Genomic DNA, 19907 nt, shown 5'->3' on the forward strand with positions numbered 1-19907 from the left:
TTGTCTGCTCTCTTGCACCTGTTGTTTTTTGGGCCTTGTCTACTGAACTTTCTGATCTCATTTGTTTCCAAATGAGTGAATGTAAAACCAAAAATGATAGTTACTTAGGGGGTTGAACAGCTAGACCTACAACTTACTTGAGGCTATTTAAGAAAAGGCTTCACTCCACTATTTTTTTGAAAAAGATTTATTTATTTGAAAGGCAGAGTTACAGAGAGGAAGGGAGGGAGATACATACAGAGGGGGGAGGGAAGAAAGAGAGAGAGCGGGAGAGGAGGAAAGAGAGAGAGAGAGAGAGAGAGAGACAGACAGACAGACATTGGTCTTCATCTGCTGTTTCACTCCCCAAATGGCCATAACAGCCAGGGCTGGACCAGGCTGAAGCCAGGAGCCAGGAGCTTCATCCAGGTCTCCCCCGTGGGTGCAGGGACACAGGGACTTGGATCATCTTTCGCTGCTTTCCCAGGCGCATTAGCAGGGAGCTGTATCGGAAGTGGAGATGCCTGGACAGGAACAGGAGCCTGTATGGAATGCTGGCAATGCAGGCCGCAGCTTTAGTTGCTATGCCACAAAGTTTTAATCTAATGGGCCATCTAGTGACATCAAAGTTTAGCTTGAAGAAGTTACAGGAGACCCTCAGCACCTCTCAAGAATCAGGACTGAAAATAAGAAGGGGTATTTGCTACCTAGGGTATTGGTGCTAGATGTGTCACTTAGCATGGAAATTACGTTATGATGGCCCCGTGGGAACTACATTACCCAGAAATCTATGCGCCAGCGTCATTGAGGGGGCCGTCGCCGTACGTGGGAGCACGCCTGGGCGGGACTTCCGGCTCGCCCGCGGGCTTTTTGTTTCTGCAAGGCTTTAGAGGGCTAGGTGGTCTGCAGTGCTGGGGCGGCCCTCGAGAAGTCGCGAAAACCTGGAGGTGATAAGCATGCCCGAGGCTCGGCGGGGCAGAGCTGCCTGCTACCCGACCTGGACGCCCGCCGCTCCCCGCGACCCGGCAGCGCTGGCGGACCCGGTGCAGGTGGGTCCGGCCGTTGGCCGCCCCTAAAGCCCGGAGTGGGCTCAGTCCCGTAGCCCGGGGAGTGAGGCGCCCGTGGGTGGGGCCCCGTGGCCGATGGCCGGTGCTGGCGCGCGTCACCGGCACTGAGGACCCGCGAGACTGGGGTGGCCGTGCGTGGGAGGGGCGCCCGAGCCGGAGCTCGCGGGTTCCCGGGTCTTTCCCGCTCGGCCCGAGCAGGTGGAGGAGTGGATGCTGAAGGGGCAGCTGGGGCGTTGTGCTCGTCCCGAGGGCCCTGGGAGCCGCGCGTGCCCTCAGCAGGGTTCGTGGTTTGAATTGGGGTTCCAGGCTGTGTTGCTCGGGGCGCGCGCGGGCCTGGCCGAGGGTGGCGAGGGCCGCGCGGCGGACTCCGCAGGGTTCGGTTGGTGGCGGCTGTACCGCAAGTGGTAGCAGAGGAGTGGCGAGAAGTGGTCGGGTCCTGGGTAGCTTAAAGATGTTTTGTAAGTTTTATTTGGAAGGAAGAATGACACCGGGAGGCGGGCGTGGGGGCTGGTTCCGGACTATGGGGTGCCGAACGGTACCACCGTGTGCTTGTGAATGCATTCCCAATATTAATAAGCCCGTGCGGGTTCTCGCCTAATGTTCAGAGACGGATTCTGCATACCGGCATAAAGGAGCGAGTCAGCATGGTGCGTTTCAAGCTTTCATTCAGTAAGAGAAGTGCATAGGAGCGTGAGGGCCCCAAGAGAGAGGGAGATCTGGGTTCCCACCGAGACGCAGGCCAGGAAGCCTGGGGCGGGTGGCCCAAAGGCCTCGCACCCTGGGGGCGCAGGTCCCTGTGGACCCACGATGGCAAGAAGCCAAAGAGGAAAAAAGGGCCGTGCACCGTGTCCTAGGCTTTTTTTAATCCACTTCCAAAGGGGGAGTGGTTAATTAACCTGGTTGGCCGGTGGGCGCACAGGTGTGGCCAGGTAGGGGCCTGAGGCCACGCAGGGGCGTGGTGAAGGCCCGGTCTTCCAGCTCACAGACCTGATCGGTTTTAACCTGTGTGCCTGCCTAGAGCAGTGACCACAGCCCGAAGCCAGGAATTCCACCCGGGTCTCTGCAGAGCCAAGAGATATAGGCTGGTTTAATATTAGAAAAGCAATGTAATAACTAAAGAAGAAAACACTTAGTATAAACTGTTGTAGCAAAATCTCTAGAATAGGCGAATTCACCAAAATGTATACAAGTCCTCTCCGTGTGTGTGTGCACATCCTTACACACATACACATGTGTATGTTGCTTCTATGGGCAGATAAAAGTATGTGTGAATTCTGTATGGCAACAATACAAAGAAGAAATTATAAAAACCTATAATATCGAAGAATAAAAATATTTAGGAATATGGAATATATGCAGATTTTCATGGTGATCTTAAGTATTTGATCTTAAGCATTATTACTATTTCAGCATTGTTGAATGTGCAAACTTTTGTTGAAAGAAATTAAAGGTGACTTTAATGGGGTGACCCTTTCTGCAGGAGTCAGTGATTTCGCTGTCTCTCCCTTCCAAGGGTTTTGAGCTGCCGTGGGATCTCTGTATGGAGTGATGGTTCCTGTTGGAGACTCAGTCCAATGAGCTGAAGTCATGGGAACCCAGGCTGAGCTTCGTTGGGCCATATAAGTATAAACAAGCTGTGGACCGCCATTTTAAATAACTTATACACATAACCCCACAAGGTGCAGCCGACCTGAGGGGGATAGCTGAGGTTCTGGTTCTTGAAGGAGGCAGCTAACTGGAGCCTCTGAACCAGGGGTGCTGGTTAAGGGATGTGAGCGGCCGGGACATTGCCTTCCAGTGTAGAGTAGAAGCAGTACTGGGGGAGTGACTAGAGGATGGTATGGTAGTTACCAGGCAATATTCCCAACAGTTGTACGCTATGGATATGTTTGTTTCTCCATTACATAAGTTAGGAAATTGTAGCTCAGAGTGGTGTGGCTTCTTGTTCAAAGTGCCGTAACCAGTGATGGGAAGCAGATTAACTGCCAACCTAGGTCAGCCTCATTGGAGAGACCGCATCCTGAGGTCAGATACCAGGTGTCATGTGGACTTGTTGGTGATTTGAAGCCAGATAGCATATGATATTTCTGAAGTCAGATACTGCGTAATCTGAGGTCACATATTTGGCTCTAATGCAAATTGGAGGTAACGCACAGTGGTTTGGTTCTGATGCACCTTCAGAGCATGTGAGTTTGAAAGTAAGATGCAGTTGTCTCTATCTGAGGGGGATACAGAGTTCTGTGCCAGCTGCTGAAGGATGGAAGAGTCACTGTTTGCAGCAGATTAGGTAGAGGTAGGAAGGCTGTGAGTGGTAAGAAGTGGTAGGCTGATTAATGGTTCCCAAAGATGTCCATGTTTTAATCCCTGAGACACTTGAGTATATTACCTCAAGAGGGACTTTGCTCATGTAAGGATCTCGAGATGAATTATTCAGTGTGTCCAGTGTAATCACAATGGTACTTAGGAAAGTGAAGCAGGAGGGCCAGTTAGATTGAAATGTGAAGGGAACAGGCCAGAGTGATGTGATTTCAGTAATGATACAGTGTTGCTAAGAATGCAACAAAGAATGCAAGAGGTCTTTAGAAGTTGGAATAGGGAAAGAAATGGATTCTTTTTAAAAGATTTATTTTTATTTGAAAGGCAGCATGAGAGAGATTACATCAGCTGGTTCACTCCTCAAATGGCTGTAATGTGTGGGGCTGTGCCAGAAAGCCTAGAGCCTGGAGATTCTGGGTTACCCACATTGGTGCAGGGGCCCAAGTACTTGGGGTGTCTTCCACCACTTTCCCAGGCTGTAGCAGAGAGCTGGATCAGAAGTGGAGCAGCTGGAACACGAACCGGCGCCCATATAGGATGCCGGCATTGTAGGTAGTGGCTTAACTGGTTACACCACAACACCAGCCCCAAAAGTGTATTCTTATCCAGAGCTGTCAGATGAAGCATAAGCCTGCCAACATTGTAATTTTAGCCTAGCAAAACCCATTTTGGATTGATGACCTCCAGAATAAGATGGTAAATTTGTGTAGTCTTAGGCTGTGAAGTCAGTGGTAATTTATTTTGGCATTGATAGGAATTTAATACAGTGAGCAACAGAGAAGTGAAGAGGGCCAAGAGTACCTGAGATCAACATGTGGTCTGGGTGTCTGTGGTTAAAGAAAGGAATAGCGATAGGTAAGGAGACTTTATTTTTTTTAAAGATTAATGTATTTGAAAGGCAAGTTACAGAGAGGCAGAGAGAGACGGGGTGGTGGTGGTGGTGGTGTCTTCTATCTGCTAGTTTACTCCCCAGATTGCTGCAACAGCCAGAGCTAGGCCAATCCAAAGCCAGGAGCCTCTTCCGGGTCTCCCCACGTGGGTGGGGAGACCTTGTCCATCTTCTACTGCTTGGCCATCTTCTACTGCTTTCCCAGGCCATAGCAGAGAGCTGGACTTGAACCCATGCCCATATGGGATGCTGGCATTGCAGGTGGCAGCTTTACCCACTATGCCACAGGGCTGGCCCCGGCAAAGAGACTTTCAGAGCACTAATGAGCATCCTTGGCAATGAGGCCAGGGAGGGTTTGGAGCAAGATGAGATACTGATTTCACTGCTTTGTAATTTCTCTGTGCTATGTATAGAGTGGCAGCTGGGAGGACCAAGGAGACGTCTATGGTGGTGGGTGGTGGGTAGTTGGAGATGTGCGAGAGGCATGATGTGCATAGGAAGAAGTGTGAACTGTTATCAGGGCTTCACTGAGAAGAGTGAGCCCAGGTTTGTGTCTGGGACGATGATTAGGCACTGACTGGCAGGAGAGGAGGCCTCTGCATGCTGAGCCCAGAAGGTAAAATGGCGGTTCTCTGTCAACCTGTTGTCAGACTGAGGAGATCACTGAGGTAATCATGAGACAGTCATGGCCTCTGGTACCAGTTCCTGGTATTTTCTGACTTGGGGGCCTGGGGAGGTGGGTGAGCAAGAAGTTGTTTTGGTGGATAGAATAGGGGTCCTGGCAGAGGCAGTCTTCATGGGCCTTACTGTCCTTGTCATTGCAGAGCTGCTGACCTGAGGATGTTTGTGTCCTTTTCCTGGGAGACTGGGGGCTCCTTGATGAGGCTCAGACTCCTGGACCATGATGCACTTGTAGCCTCGCTGGGTGAGGTCCTCACACCCGGCCCATCAGTCTATCTCTGTCTGTCCCAGGGTAGGATTATGAGCACTTCATTCATTGGTCTCTAGGAGTAGGTGTCATTGACAAGCTGTATAGTGTGTCATCTCTTCTTGTTGGGAAGCCCTGAAGCTGTTGATTCGTTCTGAGAGGAGGAGCATGAAGAGGTGCGGAATCACCACACAGACCCTGGGAGTCGGGTGAAAGCAGGCCTGAGGCAGCAGCCTGCAGACTCGTTTATTTCAGTTGGTACAGCAACTTAAATAGCCAAGGCAGCCGATCTGGTCAAGGGGCAGTCTATGCCCTAACCAATCACAGCCTGTTGCCAGGCAGGCTCCATTGTCATGTGGTTTCCAAAGCCATCCAATCACAGCCTGGTGCCAGGCAGTTTCCGTTGCCAGCGGCCATCTTGGCATGGCCTTCTCATTCCATCACATAAACCACAGAGCCAAGGGCATGGGTCTTGAGATCTGCAGTTTACTCAGTGATCTCATTAGGTCTGATCATCCTGTTCACAATGATGGTGCCTCTCTACCCAAGGTTCTGGCCCTTTTTCCAGATGACACTTCCTGGGGCTGGACTAAGCCAGAGTTGTAAGTACTCACACAATCATTACTCATGGGGATCTGTGGGCTGTTCCTGCAAAACCCAACTTCAAAGTTCTCTTTGTAGTAATAGGATGTGTTGCTGTGGACCTTTATTGGCTGCTCACCTGTCCTGGCCTTCTCAGGAACTGCATTTTCCAGACCACATTTAGCCATGCACTTAGGGCAAGGGGAGGCACCTGGTTGCTTTTCAGGTGGATGTGACTCCATCTACAGAAAGAAAAGCCCACAGTGAGTGGGAATCAGGGAAGGGCACAATGTCAAGGTCAGGTTCAAAATGCGCAACATTTAGGTGTTCAGTGTTTCTTCTCAGGCCAGTGGCCACGCAGTTTCTACTTATCTTTCTTCCTTAACACCGAAATTTATCATTTTCAATTTGACTTCTAGCCCCTTTCCATCCTTCACCACCCTGGCTTCTACCTTACACCCATTCCCTTCCATTACATTTTCTGTCAGTGATTTTCCTGCCATGTCTGCCTATACATAGTGTTCATGAGATGTGCACATATTCTCATATAGTCCTTGAACACCAACTACTCACTATAATTTTCCTGGGCCTGGACACATCCTGCATAGCACTCACCAGTTGCCAAAACCCTGCCGTGCTCTTCCCTCGTTTCTTTGCTCTTCAGCCTCCCCATTTTGTGACCTTCTGAGGCCCAGTGCCTCTTGGCAGCCTCTTTCTCAGACTGATTGGGTGTTTCCTCCATGTGTACTTTATCAGTATTTCTTTGCTTTCAGGGTGCTGGCATGAAGTGGAGGATGAGGAGACATCCAATAAGAGTGTTTCTTCAGAAACACAGGACAGAGTTTTTGTAGCAGATCTGAAGACCCGTGTACATGACACGTGTGCCCCACTGAGGGATATCTTACATCTGGCTGAATACCAGGGGGACATGTGGGAAACTATTCAATAATGTAAAGTTTGAGCAGCACCAGAAGCAATCCAGAAGATAAGGTTTTTCTGCAACGTCTGAAGAGATTAAGATTACAGAAAATGTGGACAATTCTGTGCCAGTGTTCCCAACGTTATCATACAGCAGAACACTTGTATTGCAGATGTGGGAAAGTTCACAGTGGACAAAGGCCTTAGCAGTACGGGGAATGTTCTGTTGCTGTTCGACCTAACAGCTCACCCTGGTAAATCTGGAATAGCACCCTTTGTGAGGACACCAGTCAGAAGGGAAACCTCAGCCATGTGAGTATCCACACCTGGGTGAGTCCCTGTGCACGCCAACTCTGCATGAAGCTTTCAGGAGCTGTGTTTCACTATTTAAACTGCCAAGGGCCTTTGGTAGTGACAGAAGTCCTCCTGCCACTACCATGTGGGAGAATTGCATTATTATTCTTGTCACCCCCGCATGCTCATGGCAGGCAGACTTCTGGAAGGAATTAACAATGGTCTTACAGCCTATGGGCGGGGGTCTGTATTTCCTCCTTTTTGATGGTTTTGGGCGTGGAAATAGATTTTATTTTTCATATATATTTTTAAAGATCTATTTATTTGAAAGGCAAAATTATAGAGACAAAGAGAGAAACGTATCTTCCATCCTCTGGTTCACTCCCCAGATGGCCCCAACAGCTGGGGCTGGGCCAGTCTGAAGCCGGGAGCCAGGAGCTTCTTTCAGGTCTCCCACAAGCCTGCAGGGGCCCAAACACTTGGGCCATCCTCAGCTGCTTTCCCAGGCATGTTATTGGGGAGCTGGACTAGAAGGAACTGGCACCCATATAGCACGCCAGCACTGCAGGCTGTGGCTTAACCTGCTGCACCACAGCACCAGTCCTATGGAAACAGTTTTATTTCAGAGGACACAGACAGGTTCTGCAGTAACTTGCAGAGGCTGAACTTTTGTGGAAGTGTCCAGCCTCTAAACCACCCAGCCCCGGAACTTGCTGCCTTATATTTGAACAAAACAGGTCTGTTAATCTTGGGGTTTTAGTCATTATGTGGAGTGCATTGAGGAAACAGTTGGGTTCTGACAGCTTGAAAGGGTAAATAGCTCTTGTGAGACTACCCACTTTGCTGTGCCTCAGAGAGCACTGTACGATGGCTGAGAAGAGCTCTGACTCCTGTTTTGATGCAATGTGCATTGCTGCCAAAGGCTGTCTGAAAAAGACTGCTGGGGGCCGGCGCTGTGACGCAGTGGGTTAAAGGGTTAAAGCCCTGGTCTGAAGCACGGGCATCCTACATGGGTGCCAGTTCTAGTCCCGGCTGCTGCTCTTCTCTTCTGACCCAGCTCTCTGCTATGGCCTGGGAAAGCAATAGAAGATGGCCTAAGTCCTTGGGCCCCTGCACCCGCTTGGGAGACCTGGAAGAAGCTCCTGGCTTTGGATCAGCATAGCTCCAGCCGTTGTGGCCATCTGGGGAGTGAACCAGTGGATGGAAGACCTCTCTCTCTAACCCTGTGTTTCAAATAAATAAAATAAAACTTTGAAAAAAAAAATGGCTGCTTTCCAGCCTCACATTTTAAAAAAAAAAGCTTGCTGGGTTTTTTGGAGACAAATCATGTGGCCCAGATGCTAGTTTTACTCTTAGGTTTGCATATTATTTTTATTTAACAGGTAGAGATATAGACAGTGGGAGAGAGAGACAGACAGAAAGGTCTTCCTTCCGTTGGTTCACTCCCCAAATGGCTGCACCGATCTAAAGCCAGGTGCAGGAGCCCAAGCACTTGGGCCATTCTCCACTGCCCTCCCGGGCCACAGCAGAGAGCTGCACTGGAAGAGGAGCAACTGGGACTAGAACCGGCACCCATATGGGATTCCGGTGCTGCAGGCGGAGGATGAACCAAGTGAGCCATGGCGCCGGCCCTACTCTTAGGTTTGGAGGTGTCTGTAAGAGGGGACAGTTGTAACAACCTCTAGAGTATGTGGGAGCAGTGTGTTTGACCCCTTGTTCTCACTGGATGTTCTGTATTCTCAGGCACTGAAGGGGAAGCTGGCCTTTGGTACCTGCCAAGGAACCTGCATTCAGTTGGCAGGTGTGACTGCCTGGAAGCCCTCCAGGAGCCAGGTGGGAACTGTAATTGGTTCAGAAACACTAGGTGTGACATGTAAGGAGTTAGGGAGATTCCAGGAATTTTTCACTTCTAAATGAACATCTAGATGTTCCCACGGTGTGGTATGCAAGATAACAATATTCAGAAATTTTCAGACCCTCCACAGGTGGTTACTGTAACTCAGAGCAAATCTAAACAGGATGATTCCTAAAGACCCCGGATTGTTTACCTCAGGACCAGTATCCATAGGCAGGAAGCCAGAGGGAGAACTGATGTAGCAAGGGTGTGGCTGTGACTTATCCAGTACTGGTGAATCGTGTAGGAATGGCTTTACTGGGTGGCAATTTTTGCTGTAGGGCTACATGCTGTATGAGCGATGGAGGAGTCACTTTAGGGTGGCCTGTAGAACCTAATTTGTCTGTTTCCCAAATTTCCTAAGGTAGAATGTTAATTGTTGAATTATTTTTTCTAATACAGTAATGCAGTCTGTAAGTTCTCCCATAAATACTACTCTGTGTGTGTGTAGGGCCAATTGGAACACGGGTTATTGTTTGGGACTTTCTTCAGGCTTGTAAGAGTCCACATTGAGTTCTCGGTACTCTGCAGGCTCATCAAATGGAAGACATGGACTTGGCATTTCAGAGAAGTCCTGCTTCTCCCCTGTTCCTTCCTGAGGACTCCCTGGATCCAGTGAGTAGACTGAGATCACAGCTCACTAGATGCTATGGACAGTGCCCAGGACGTCTCATTCTTGGCCTACAGCTCCCCAAGACCTAGAGAGAAGGTACTGAGTCCCAGGTAAGAAAACAGGTAAGAGAGGGACCAGAACCAGTAGTTACGTTGTTAAGCAGGGGCAACACAGGTACTGGGAGCTTTTAGGGAGGCTGGCTGGGGCTTGGTGTTCTGGGAGTAGAAGCACAGCTTCCAGGTACAGGGATCACAGTACACCCTCTGGGTAGGGATGGACAGTACTATGGTTTTAAAGTTAAGTTTTCTGCAAAGGGCCATGGGTAAAAGCTTTGGTCCCATGGCTGGGGAGGTTGCTATTGGGAGGTGGTAGAACCACTAAGCCTCTGCCTGTGGAGCCAGCATCCCATAGAGGTGTTGGTTCATGTCCTGGCTGCTGCTCTTCCCATCCAGCTCTCTGCCTATGGTGTGGGAAAGCAGTGGAAGATGACCCAAGTGCTTGGCCCTCTGCTCCCATGTGGGAGACCCTGGTTTGCAGCTTTGGATTGCCTTAGCTTGGCCATTGTGGCCATTTGGGGAGTGAACCAGTGGATGGAAGACTTTTCTCTCCATCTGTAACTCTGCCTCTCGAATTAAAAAAAAAAATCCTTACAGCAAAAAAGTGGTAAATTCCAACTGCTACACCTTTATTACTGAATTTGCAAGGATGGAAGAACTGAAGTTTTCATATGCTCCTCTTAGGAATCCAAAGAAAACAACCATTAGGTAAGAAAAGAGTTATATATTCACATACACTGTGATGGGCATTGAACTCTGAGGTATTAACAAAACAGAAATGAAGCCCATCATGTGAAGAGCCGAATTCAAATGTCTATAGCAGTTTTACTTGCACTTACTTAATATTAACCCCATATATCCACAAACAGGCAACATCCCACTTCATAGCAATAAAAAAAGAACTGCTTTTAGAAGCATGATTAATTTTTTTTTTTTTTTGACAGGCAGAGTGGACAGAGAGAGAGAGAGGTCTTCCTTTGCCGTTGGTTCACCCTCCAATGGCCGCCATGGCTGGCGCTGCAAGGCGGAGGATTAGCCTAGTGAGCCGCGGCGCTGGCCTAATCAATTTCAATATAAATATGCTGTGTGAGTGCACTTAAGGGGAAAAAAAGTATGATTTCAATCTTATAAAGTTCTCTTCCATTAGCTGATTCACTCCATAAATGTCTACAATAGCCAGGTCTGGGCCAGGACAAAGCCGGGAACTCCAGGTCTCCCACATGGGTAGTGGAGGCCCAAGTATTTGGGCCATTTCCCACTACTTTCCCAGGCATATTAGCAGGGAGCTAGATAAGAATCAGAGTAGGTGGAACTCAGACCGGCAATCTGATATGACATGGCAGCAACACAATGCCAGCCTGGAATACATGTGTGGCTCCAGGCTGTCACTAAGACAAACATGTCATATCCAGCACATTTGGAATGGATTTTAATCATCCATCTCAGTAATATCTAAGATACAGAAAATACGGAGTTAGGGTAGACAAACTGGACAGAATCAGTGATTTGATGTCAAACTGAGAAAATGATAAATTCTAACAGACCAGTGACTTAGCAGCATTATTATACAAATGAAAAAGTACGTGAAAAAGTATGTATGGGTTAACTCAGACACTTACCAAAAGTCATACAAATAAATATACTTTGTATCCTGATTATAATCAATCTGTTTTAAATAGGGGCAGCTAATAAGAATTAACTTTATATAACATTTTAATTTGATACACCTACTTACATTTTGTGCATTACAGTTAGTAAATAGCATTTTCTTAGAAAATTTTTGAAATGGCATTTTGGGCTGGCGCCACGGCTCAATAGGCTAATTCTCCACCTAGCAGCGCTGGCACACCGGGTTCTAGTCCCGGTCGGGGCGCCGGATTCTGTCCCGGTTGCCCCTCTTCCAGGCCAGCTCTCTGCTGTGGCCCGGGAGTGCAGTGGAGGATGGCCCAGGTGCTTGGGCCCTGCACCCCATGGGAGACCAAGAGAAGCACCTGGCTCCTGCCTTGGGATCAGCGTGGTGCGCCGGCCGCGGCGGCCATTGGAGGGTGAACCAATGGCAAAGGAAGACCTTTCTCTCTGTCTCTCTCTCTCTCACGGTCCACTCTGCCTGTCAAAAAAAAAAAAAAAAAAAAAAAAAAAAAAAAAAAAGAAATGGCATTTTGAAGTTATGCACTGAGTGACCTATCTAGGATTAGAAGTAAAATAACCCATTGTTTTGCATGGAAGTAGGATAAGTAATGATGATCATGAAATGATAAATGATGAAATATTAAGGATTTATGTAGCTTTATAACAGTTTTTCTATTTATGGTTATATCTATCAAAGGTAGAACATGCACTTTAATTGTATATTTTGAGAAAATTGAAATGGCATGAAGAAACATTTGGTTTCAGGGATGTAAGCACACATGAAAACTTAATATTTTGAATGCATTCAGTTTAAGTTGGTTATATTTCAAACTGTTTAAAAATTTATTATATATGTTTATTAGGTTATTTGTAATTACTCTATCAATATATCAAAAAGAATCAGGCTTCATTTAGTATATTCTTGTATTTTTAGACTTGAGAAAGTGATGCTGAATGTTTTTAATTTTACTCTGTGAGAGGTAGAGAGATCGATAACTCCCATCCACTGGTTCACTCCCAAATGCCTTCAATAGCCAAGACTGGGTCAGGCCAAAGCCCAGAACTGAGAACCTACTTGGGGTCTCCCACACTAGTGGACTTGAACCATTGACTTCTGCCTCCCTGGGTATGCATCAGCAGGAAACTAGAATGGAATGTGGAGCCAGAATCTGAGTCCAGGCACCCACCCGGATATCGGATGCATGCATCCAGGTGCTAACTTATCTACTGAGCCAAACTCCCACTTCTCTGAATATGTTAATAATGCAGTTAAACATAATAGTATATGGGCATTATGTGGAGCACAGGACAAAATCTTCTTGAATGAAAGAAATTGCAACATGTCTTTGTTGTTGGACTATTATTTGTTAAAGCAATAAACACATGTTATCAGAAAGAAAATAGTAAAAAAAAATACTGAAGATACGCAGGTGGCAAATAAACACATGTAAAAATACTCAACATAGGGCTAGTGCTGTGGCTTAGCAGGTAAAGCCGCCGCCTGTAGTGCCGGTATCCCATGTGGGTACTGGTTCAAGACCCGGCTGCTCCACTTCCGACCCAACTCTCAGCTATGGCCTAGGAAAGCAGTGGAAGATGCCCCAAGTGCTTGGGCCCCTGCATGTACTTGTTAAATGGGCTAAAATTAAAGATTAGCCATATGAAGTATTAGCAGAGATACAAGAGGAACTAGAAGTGATGCAGTATTTCTGGGAATGCAATGGAGAAAAACCATTTAGATCACAGCTTGGGCCAGTGCTATGGCATAGTGGGTAAAGCCATCACCTGTAGTGCCAGCATCCCATATGGTTGCTGGTTCGAGTCCCAGCTGCTTCACTTCCAATCCAGCTCCCTGCTAAGGTGCCTGAGAAAGCAGCAGAGGATGGACCAAGCCTTTGGGCCCCTTCACCCACATTGGAGACCTGGAAGAAGCTCCTGGCTTCTAGCTTCTTATCAGTTCAGCTCTGGCTGTTGCAGCCATTTGGGGAGTGAACCAGCAGATGAAAGATCTCCCTCTCCTCCCTCTCTCTGCCTTTCTGTAACTCTTTTAATAAATTAAAAAAAAAATGGATCACAGCTCGACATATCTTAAAATGGTAAGCATTCACCTACACTGTAATTCAGGAATTATAGTTTGAGTTACCAACACAAAGTAAATAACACCATATACATATAAAAATTGAATGCAAATATTTACAACAGCTTTGCCTGTAAAGAGAGCCTAACCAGATGAACAGATGAATAAATAGTGGCTTACCCCAGAACAGAATATTCCTCAATAACAAAGAACTTTTCACATTAGTCATTGTTGAATCTAAACAACGACGCAACGTGAAGAAAACTAGTAAAATAGAGCCCATACAACCACTTGATAACAATTTAAAATTCTAGAAAGTGCAAACTAACTTATTTTAAGGAAAATCAATGGTTACCTAGAGGGCTGGGGATGGCCAGGAGAAATTTTATGTAGAAGGGAATGAGGTGAATATGAAAGACAGGTGAGTTTTCCAAATGATTGTGATGACAGTTTCAAGACTTTACCAATTATACACTTCAGATTAGTGTTCTTTTTTGTATGTCAGTTATACAAGTTATCCTTTGGTTAAATCTGTTTATTTATTCGAAGGGCAGAAAGGAGACAGATCTTCTGTGTGCTAGTTTACTCCTTAAATGGCTGCAACCAGGGCTGGATCAGGCAGAGCCAGGAACTCCATCCAGGTCTTTATGTGGGTGGCAGGGCCCAAGCACTTGGGGCATCCTCTGCTGCTTTCCCAGGCCCATTAGCAGGGAGCTGGATCAGAAGTTAAGAACCACGTCTCGAACAGGCCCTCTAAGATGGGATGTTGGTATCACAAGTGGTGGGTTAACCCACTGTGCCACAGTGCCAGCCTCTAAATATTTACTAGAACTTTAAAAAGTGTCTCAATTAAGAGCCTGGATGTCTTTCTTTGCCTGGAAAATAAGCTTCATAATCTGATAGGTTCTACCACCTCCCTCCTGATGGCCTGGGAGGAGAAGCCTTGCCTCACTGTCAGCAAACATTGGCAAGCAGGAAATATTCTTGCCACCTGAATCAACTGGAATGCTGACCTGGTCACAAAGCCACATCTTTGAACTATGGAAACTATCCTTGTCCCTGTTCACTTCCCTGCCTGCATAGTGATGATCTTGAGGTAAACAGTCTAGAGAAGATGTGGGAATTCACAAGAAGTTCATTTTCTCTACTTTAGCTACAATAAATATAGTTAATGGAGTTTCTGGAGAATTCCATGCATACTATCCTGCATAGCCATGGTCACTGGAACATCTGTGGATGAACTTTTAGAATACATCCCATCTAACTCACTGCAGTCTCCTCCATTCTTCATTAACTTAGAATTTCTGTTCCAGTTATGGTTGGACCTGCCCCTTCAGTCTAATAACAAATGACACTAACGTTGTTATGTAGTTCTGAACATGACACGGCTCCTTTGCATGAACTGTGATCTCTCTCTGAACACAAAGTCCATGTTGTTCACGGAATCACTGGGGATTGTGACTATTGCCTCCTTTACACAGGGATCTCAGACCTCACACAAACTTTGGCTCCAAGGCCACAAGTTAGGAACACTAAATCCTGAACTAGTCCCTTTGAGAAAAAAGACCTTGGGTAGCAAAGCAAATTAGATCTGTATTGGACAGAGAGCTATTTTCTGTCATCACACTATCCCTCTGAAACACAAAGTTTGGGGTCCCAAAAAAATCTGTTCACGCGGATGATGACGTCACTATTGTGCTTGCAAGTCAGCTTAGACAATGAACAGGAATACCCAGGTTAAAAGTGCAAAGACAGGGCTGGTATTGTGGTATAGCTAATTAAGCCCCACCTGCAGTGCTGCCATCCCATGTGGGCACTGCTCCACTTCCAACCCAGCTCCCCACTAATCTGCCTGGGAAAGCAGCAGAGGATGGCCCAAATGCTTGGGCCACTGTACCCACACGAGAGACCTGGAAGAAATTCCTGACTTCGGCCCAGCCCAGCCCAGCCCAGCCCTGGCAGTGGTGGCCATTTGTGGAGTGAACCAGCAGATGGAAGATATCTCCTCCCGCCCCCGCCCCTGTTCTGTAACTGCCTTTCAAAAAATTTTAAGTCCAAAAGACATTTTTACAAAAAGGTCATAAGCCAAAGCAGTGTGCAACAAGCAGTTTCTGGGTTCATCATAAGTGTAATTGAGACCAACAGATCCCTGAAATAGGTTATTCTTTCTTAGCAAGCTGACAACACAGGTCAAGTCCTGTAGACCAAAACTGGGTCAGAATCATGCTCTAATGTCAAAGAAAAAGAAATGAGTCCCTTGGGGCCAGCGCTGTGGCACAGTGGGTTAAGCCTCTGCCCGCAGTGCCAGCATCCCATGTGGGTACAGGCTCAAGTCCTGGCTGCGCCACTTTCAATCTAGCTCTCTGCTGATGGCCTAGAAAAGCAGTGGAAGGTGGTCCAATACTTGAGCCCTTGCACCCATGTAGGAGACCCAGAAGGAGCTCCTGGCCCCTGACTTCAGATGGGCCCAGCTCCAGATGTCGGCAGCCACTGGGAGTGAACCAGCAGATGCAAGATTTCTTGTCTCTCCCTCTCTCTGTAACTCTACCTCTCAAATAAATAAAATCTTAGAAAAGAGTCCTTAAGGGCTCAGGCTATTCATATTTCTCAAGAAAATGAGAAGTTTGTTTTTTAATATTTATTTATTTGAAAGGCAGAGTTACAGAGACAATGACCACCATGGAAAGGGCTGGGCCAGGCCAGAGCCGGGAGCCAGGAGCTTCATCCAGGTTTCTCATGTGGGTGGCAGGGGCCCAAGCACTTGGGTCAACTTCTGCTGCTTTCCCAGGCACATTAGCAGAGAGCTGGGATAAAGACGAGTAGCTGGGGACCAGCACCATGGAATAGCAGGTGAAGCTGCCGCTTGCAGTGCCAACATCCCATATGGGCGCCGGTTCGAGTACCAGCTTCCCCAGTTCTGATCCAGCTCTCTGCTATGGCCTGTGAAAGCATTAGAAGATGGCCCAAATCCTTGGGTCCCTGCACCAGCCTGGGAGACCTGGAAGAAACTCCTGGCTTTCGATTGGCGCAGCTCTGGCTGTTGTGGCCATCTGGGTAGTAAACCAGCAGATGGAAGATCTCTCTCTCGCCCTTCACCCCCCTCCTCTCTCTACCTCTCTGTAACTCTGCCTTTCAAAAAAATAAATCTTTAAAAAATTCCAACAGGACCTAAGCAGCTGGAGATCAAGGACTATTTGAGGGGGTGTGCACATACCACAACACAGTGAGTCAAAACAAAGAGCACAGCAGCGTGACATCAGGTGATACACACGGGCCACAAAGGTCTGGAGCTGGAAGTCACAGATAAAATAACAAGTTGCTGAAGTATTAAATATGTGGAGTTAGAGGCAGAAATGAGGTATAGCCAGTGGCACTTGCACCATAACACTGCTGAACACATCACAGGTTCCTGATACAATATGAACCCAATCCAGATGTCATGCTAAAGCCCATCTACCCTTCTTAAGAGGTCTCTCCTGAGACCATCTCTTTTTTTAATTATTTATTTTTTTGAAAATCAGTTACAGAGAAAGAGGGAGAGAGAGATAGATCTTCTATCTGCTGGTTTACTCCCCAGATGGCTCAATGGCCAGGGCTGGGCCAGGCCAAAACCAGGACCCAGGAGCTTCAACTGGGTCTCCCATGTGGGTGCAGGGACCCAAGTACTTGGGCCATCTTCTGCTGCTTTCACCAGGCCATTAGCAGGGAGCTGGACTGGAAGTGGAACAGCTAGGACACACACAGTTGCCCCTATAGGATGCCGTCATCACAGACAGTGGTTTTACCTGCTATACCACAGTGCTGCCCCGAGACCATCTTATGTCCACTGTGTGAAGAAATCAGGGCTCTCTCCCTGTAGCTCACATCAGGCAATCACATGAGACATGAATGACACAAATATTAAAAAGAGAAGACAAATGAGTGACTAGCAGTGGTCCAGAGCAACTTGGCACATGAGGCTCGTGAAAGCACAGCTATGGTTTGTTCATTTAAATTCATGTATAACCATACTTGTAGTTCTCTGCACAGACAGCCATAAGGAAATGGCAGCTCGGAGACCAAAGCAAGGGCAGAGGTACCATGAATCTGCACTCAGCCATCCTGACAGGGAGAAGGCAAGCAAGGTGACCATTCAGGAGGGAAGCAAAGGTCTTGCTCAGGGACGCTGAAGTACGAAGTTCCTCAGCGTTACATCACAGTGGAGCAGCCTCTGAGCATCATCAAGAACCCACTCTTGCAGGCGCTGTGGCTCACTAGGCTAATCCTCCGCCTGCGACGCCGGTACTCCAGGTTCTAGTCCCGGTTGGGGCGCCGGTTCTGTTCTGGTTGTTCCTCTTCCAGTCCAGCTCTCTGCTGTGGCCCAGGAAGGCAGTGGAGGATGGCCCAAGTGCTTGGGCCCTGAACCCACATTGGAGACCAGGAGGAAGCACCTGGCTCTTGGCTTCCGATCGGTGCAGCGCGCCAGCCGTAGCAGCCATTTGGGGAGTGAACCAACAGAAAGAAGACCTTTCTCTCTCTCTCACTAACTCTACCTGTCAAAAAATAAAATAAAGAACCCACTCTTCCTGGGAGAAATAAATGACCATGTCCTCACAGGTGATCTCTTGTCATAATGGGGATAAATTCATTCCATGATCAGCTTCTGTCCTAGGACCCCAGCTCATCGTCTGCTCCTCACATCCATCCGTTACTTAGTGTGTTCCCCATCTCCTCACCTCAGAGAGCGCCAGCCCAGTACTACTGTGCCCACTGTCTCCTCACAGTTTCACTGATACTGTGTCCTTCTACAGGAACAAATGCAGGTAAGCAGACAGATAAATTCTGAGCCTGACCTGCAGGCCACACCACCTCTAGTCTATGTGGTGGCTGTCACAAATACTGCTGGAGAAATAACTGGGCATAAAGATGTATGGGTGATCTCATGTTGGTCTTCACAGGCAATTCTCCCAAGATCCCCAGATCATTCTAACATGTGCTTACACACACCCTTATGACACCAATTCTCCCATGGGGCCACAAATTCACTCTCTTCTCTTGGCGTCATATCACTTTGAACCATGTCTCACACAGGTGCCTTCCCACAGTCTTAATATGAAAATCACACAGCCCCACCATGATGACAGTTCATTTCATCAAAAATTTCCTTCCTAGGACTGCAAATTCATACCAACCTCCTCCAGTTCATCCCCTGCCCACCTTATTCCCTATCTCCCTACCTCAGAGGACACAGGAGACCCAGGTGCCACTGGGGTTTATTCCCTCCTGATGGTCACACTGTTATGTCCATGCGTAGCACCAGTGAGCAGGTTGGCAGATCAGTGCCATCTGGCTGAATCTCTTCAGGAAATCCTCCTAGGCCTTTGACATCCTGCTTCACAGATACTATCAAACATGGACTGTTTCCCCTTTTTGCCTTTAATGCTATGGCCCCAGGGCAGTAAGTGTACCCTCTTCATATGCACAGGCACAGCTCCACGCTATGAGCATCTCCTTGGCCTCTTTGGTTTTTCAGCTCATGGAGTAGAGAGTGGCTGGAAAATTGAAACAGCACTCAGTACTACCCCAAACTAACTGTCCCCACTGCCAGAGGCAGCCTTGAATTGCCATAAAGTCCTCTCTCCTGGACACTATTTTGTAGATCCCAGTCACTCATGTCCCACTTCCTCTTCTGGGCTGCAGTTGCTGTCCACTTGCTAGTCATATCCTTTCTCTCTCAAAAGGTCCAACTGACATGGGTCTTTACCCCAGGCTTAGAGATTTTCATGATCCCAAACTAATCTATGAGCCTGAGTGAAGTGACTCAGGTTGACATGAGTCCAGCCACCAATCATCACAGTACAATCCTGATGAGTCTACAGAGTTGCATCTAAGCACTAGCACCAATGAAATCTTGCCAGATTTAATCCTAGGCCTTCACATGCCCACATATGCCTGAGAAGCCTTGCCCATGTATCAGACCATTCTCTCCCACATCGCCCTGAGCACTTCTCTCCGTGACCTGTGTTATAACACATACTTTCCACAACTAGGGGTCCAAGCATCAGATCCAGTCTACTGCTCTCTTGCCTTTCCTAGGCAATTACTATCATTGCTATTATGACACTAAATGTGACCCACAGCTCCACTCTGGTCCACACATTGTTCCCCAGTTTTTTTTTTTTTTTTTAATTTTTATTTATTAGGTAGAGTTAAGACAGAGAGAAAGGTCTTCCTTCTGTTAGTTCACTCCCCAAATGGCCACAATGGCCTGAGCTGCGCCAATCTGAAGCCAGGAGCTTCTTCCCAGTCTCCCATGCAGGGGCCCAAGAGCCTGGACCATCCTCCACTGCCCTCCTGGGCCACAGCAGAGAGCTGGACTGGAAGAGGATCAACAGGGACAGAACCGGTACCCATATGGGCTGCCAGTGCCACAGGCGGAGGATTAACCTACTGTGCCAAAGTGCTGGCCTCTGTTCTCCAGCTTTTGTAAGTCATCATCCTGAACTTCTCATAGTTTACAGTTTAACACCTATGGTTTCCAGGTGCTCACTGAGCTATTCTCTGAAAGTTCTCAAAAATTTTTAAAAAAATTTTTTTGACAGGCAGAGTGGACAGTGAGAGAGACAGAGAGAAAGGTCTTCCTTTGCCGTTGGTTCACTCCCCAATAGCCGCTGCGGCCAGCACAC

At 47.6% G+C, this 19907-nt stretch overlaps 2 protein-coding genes across 16 annotated transcripts in view; one reads left to right on the top strand and one right to left on the bottom strand.

Moving 5' to 3' along the window:
• The window catches only part of LOC108175681 (zinc finger protein 256-like), a 103614-nt gene that overhangs the window by 66962 nt on the left and 16745 nt on the right, over positions 1 to 19907 (top strand). For 6 of the 10 annotated variants that reach the window (XM_070063338.1, XM_070063341.1, XM_070063342.1 and 3 more), the window contains 3 exons: positions 6535 to 6991; positions 8717 to 8806; positions 9399 to 19707. The gene's annotated coding sequence lies outside the window, so the exon portion shown is untranslated. The remainder of the gene's footprint in view (positions 1 to 6534; positions 6992 to 8716; positions 8807 to 9398; positions 19708 to 19907) is intronic. The other 4 variants (XM_070063339.1, XM_070063346.1, XM_070063344.1 and 1 more) reach the window with 3 other exon arrangements.
• The window catches only part of LOC108175679 (zinc finger protein 154), a 40363-nt gene continuing 25840 nt past the window's right edge, over positions 5385 to 19907 (bottom strand). For 5 of the 6 annotated variants that reach the window (XM_070063379.1, XM_070063376.1, XM_070063377.1 and 2 more), the window contains one exon: positions 5385 to 6003. The gene's annotated coding sequence lies outside the window, so the exon portion shown is untranslated. Of the gene's footprint in view, positions 6004 to 16456; positions 16533 to 19907 lie in introns of all 6 variants that reach the window. The other variant, XM_070063378.1, reaches the window with a different exon arrangement.

The sequence above is a fragment of the Oryctolagus cuniculus genome, chromosome 18, assembly GCF_964237555.1.
Source record: "Oryctolagus cuniculus chromosome 18, mOryCun1.1, whole genome shotgun sequence".
Lineage (NCBI taxonomy): Eukaryota > Metazoa > Chordata > Mammalia > Lagomorpha > Leporidae > Oryctolagus > Oryctolagus cuniculus.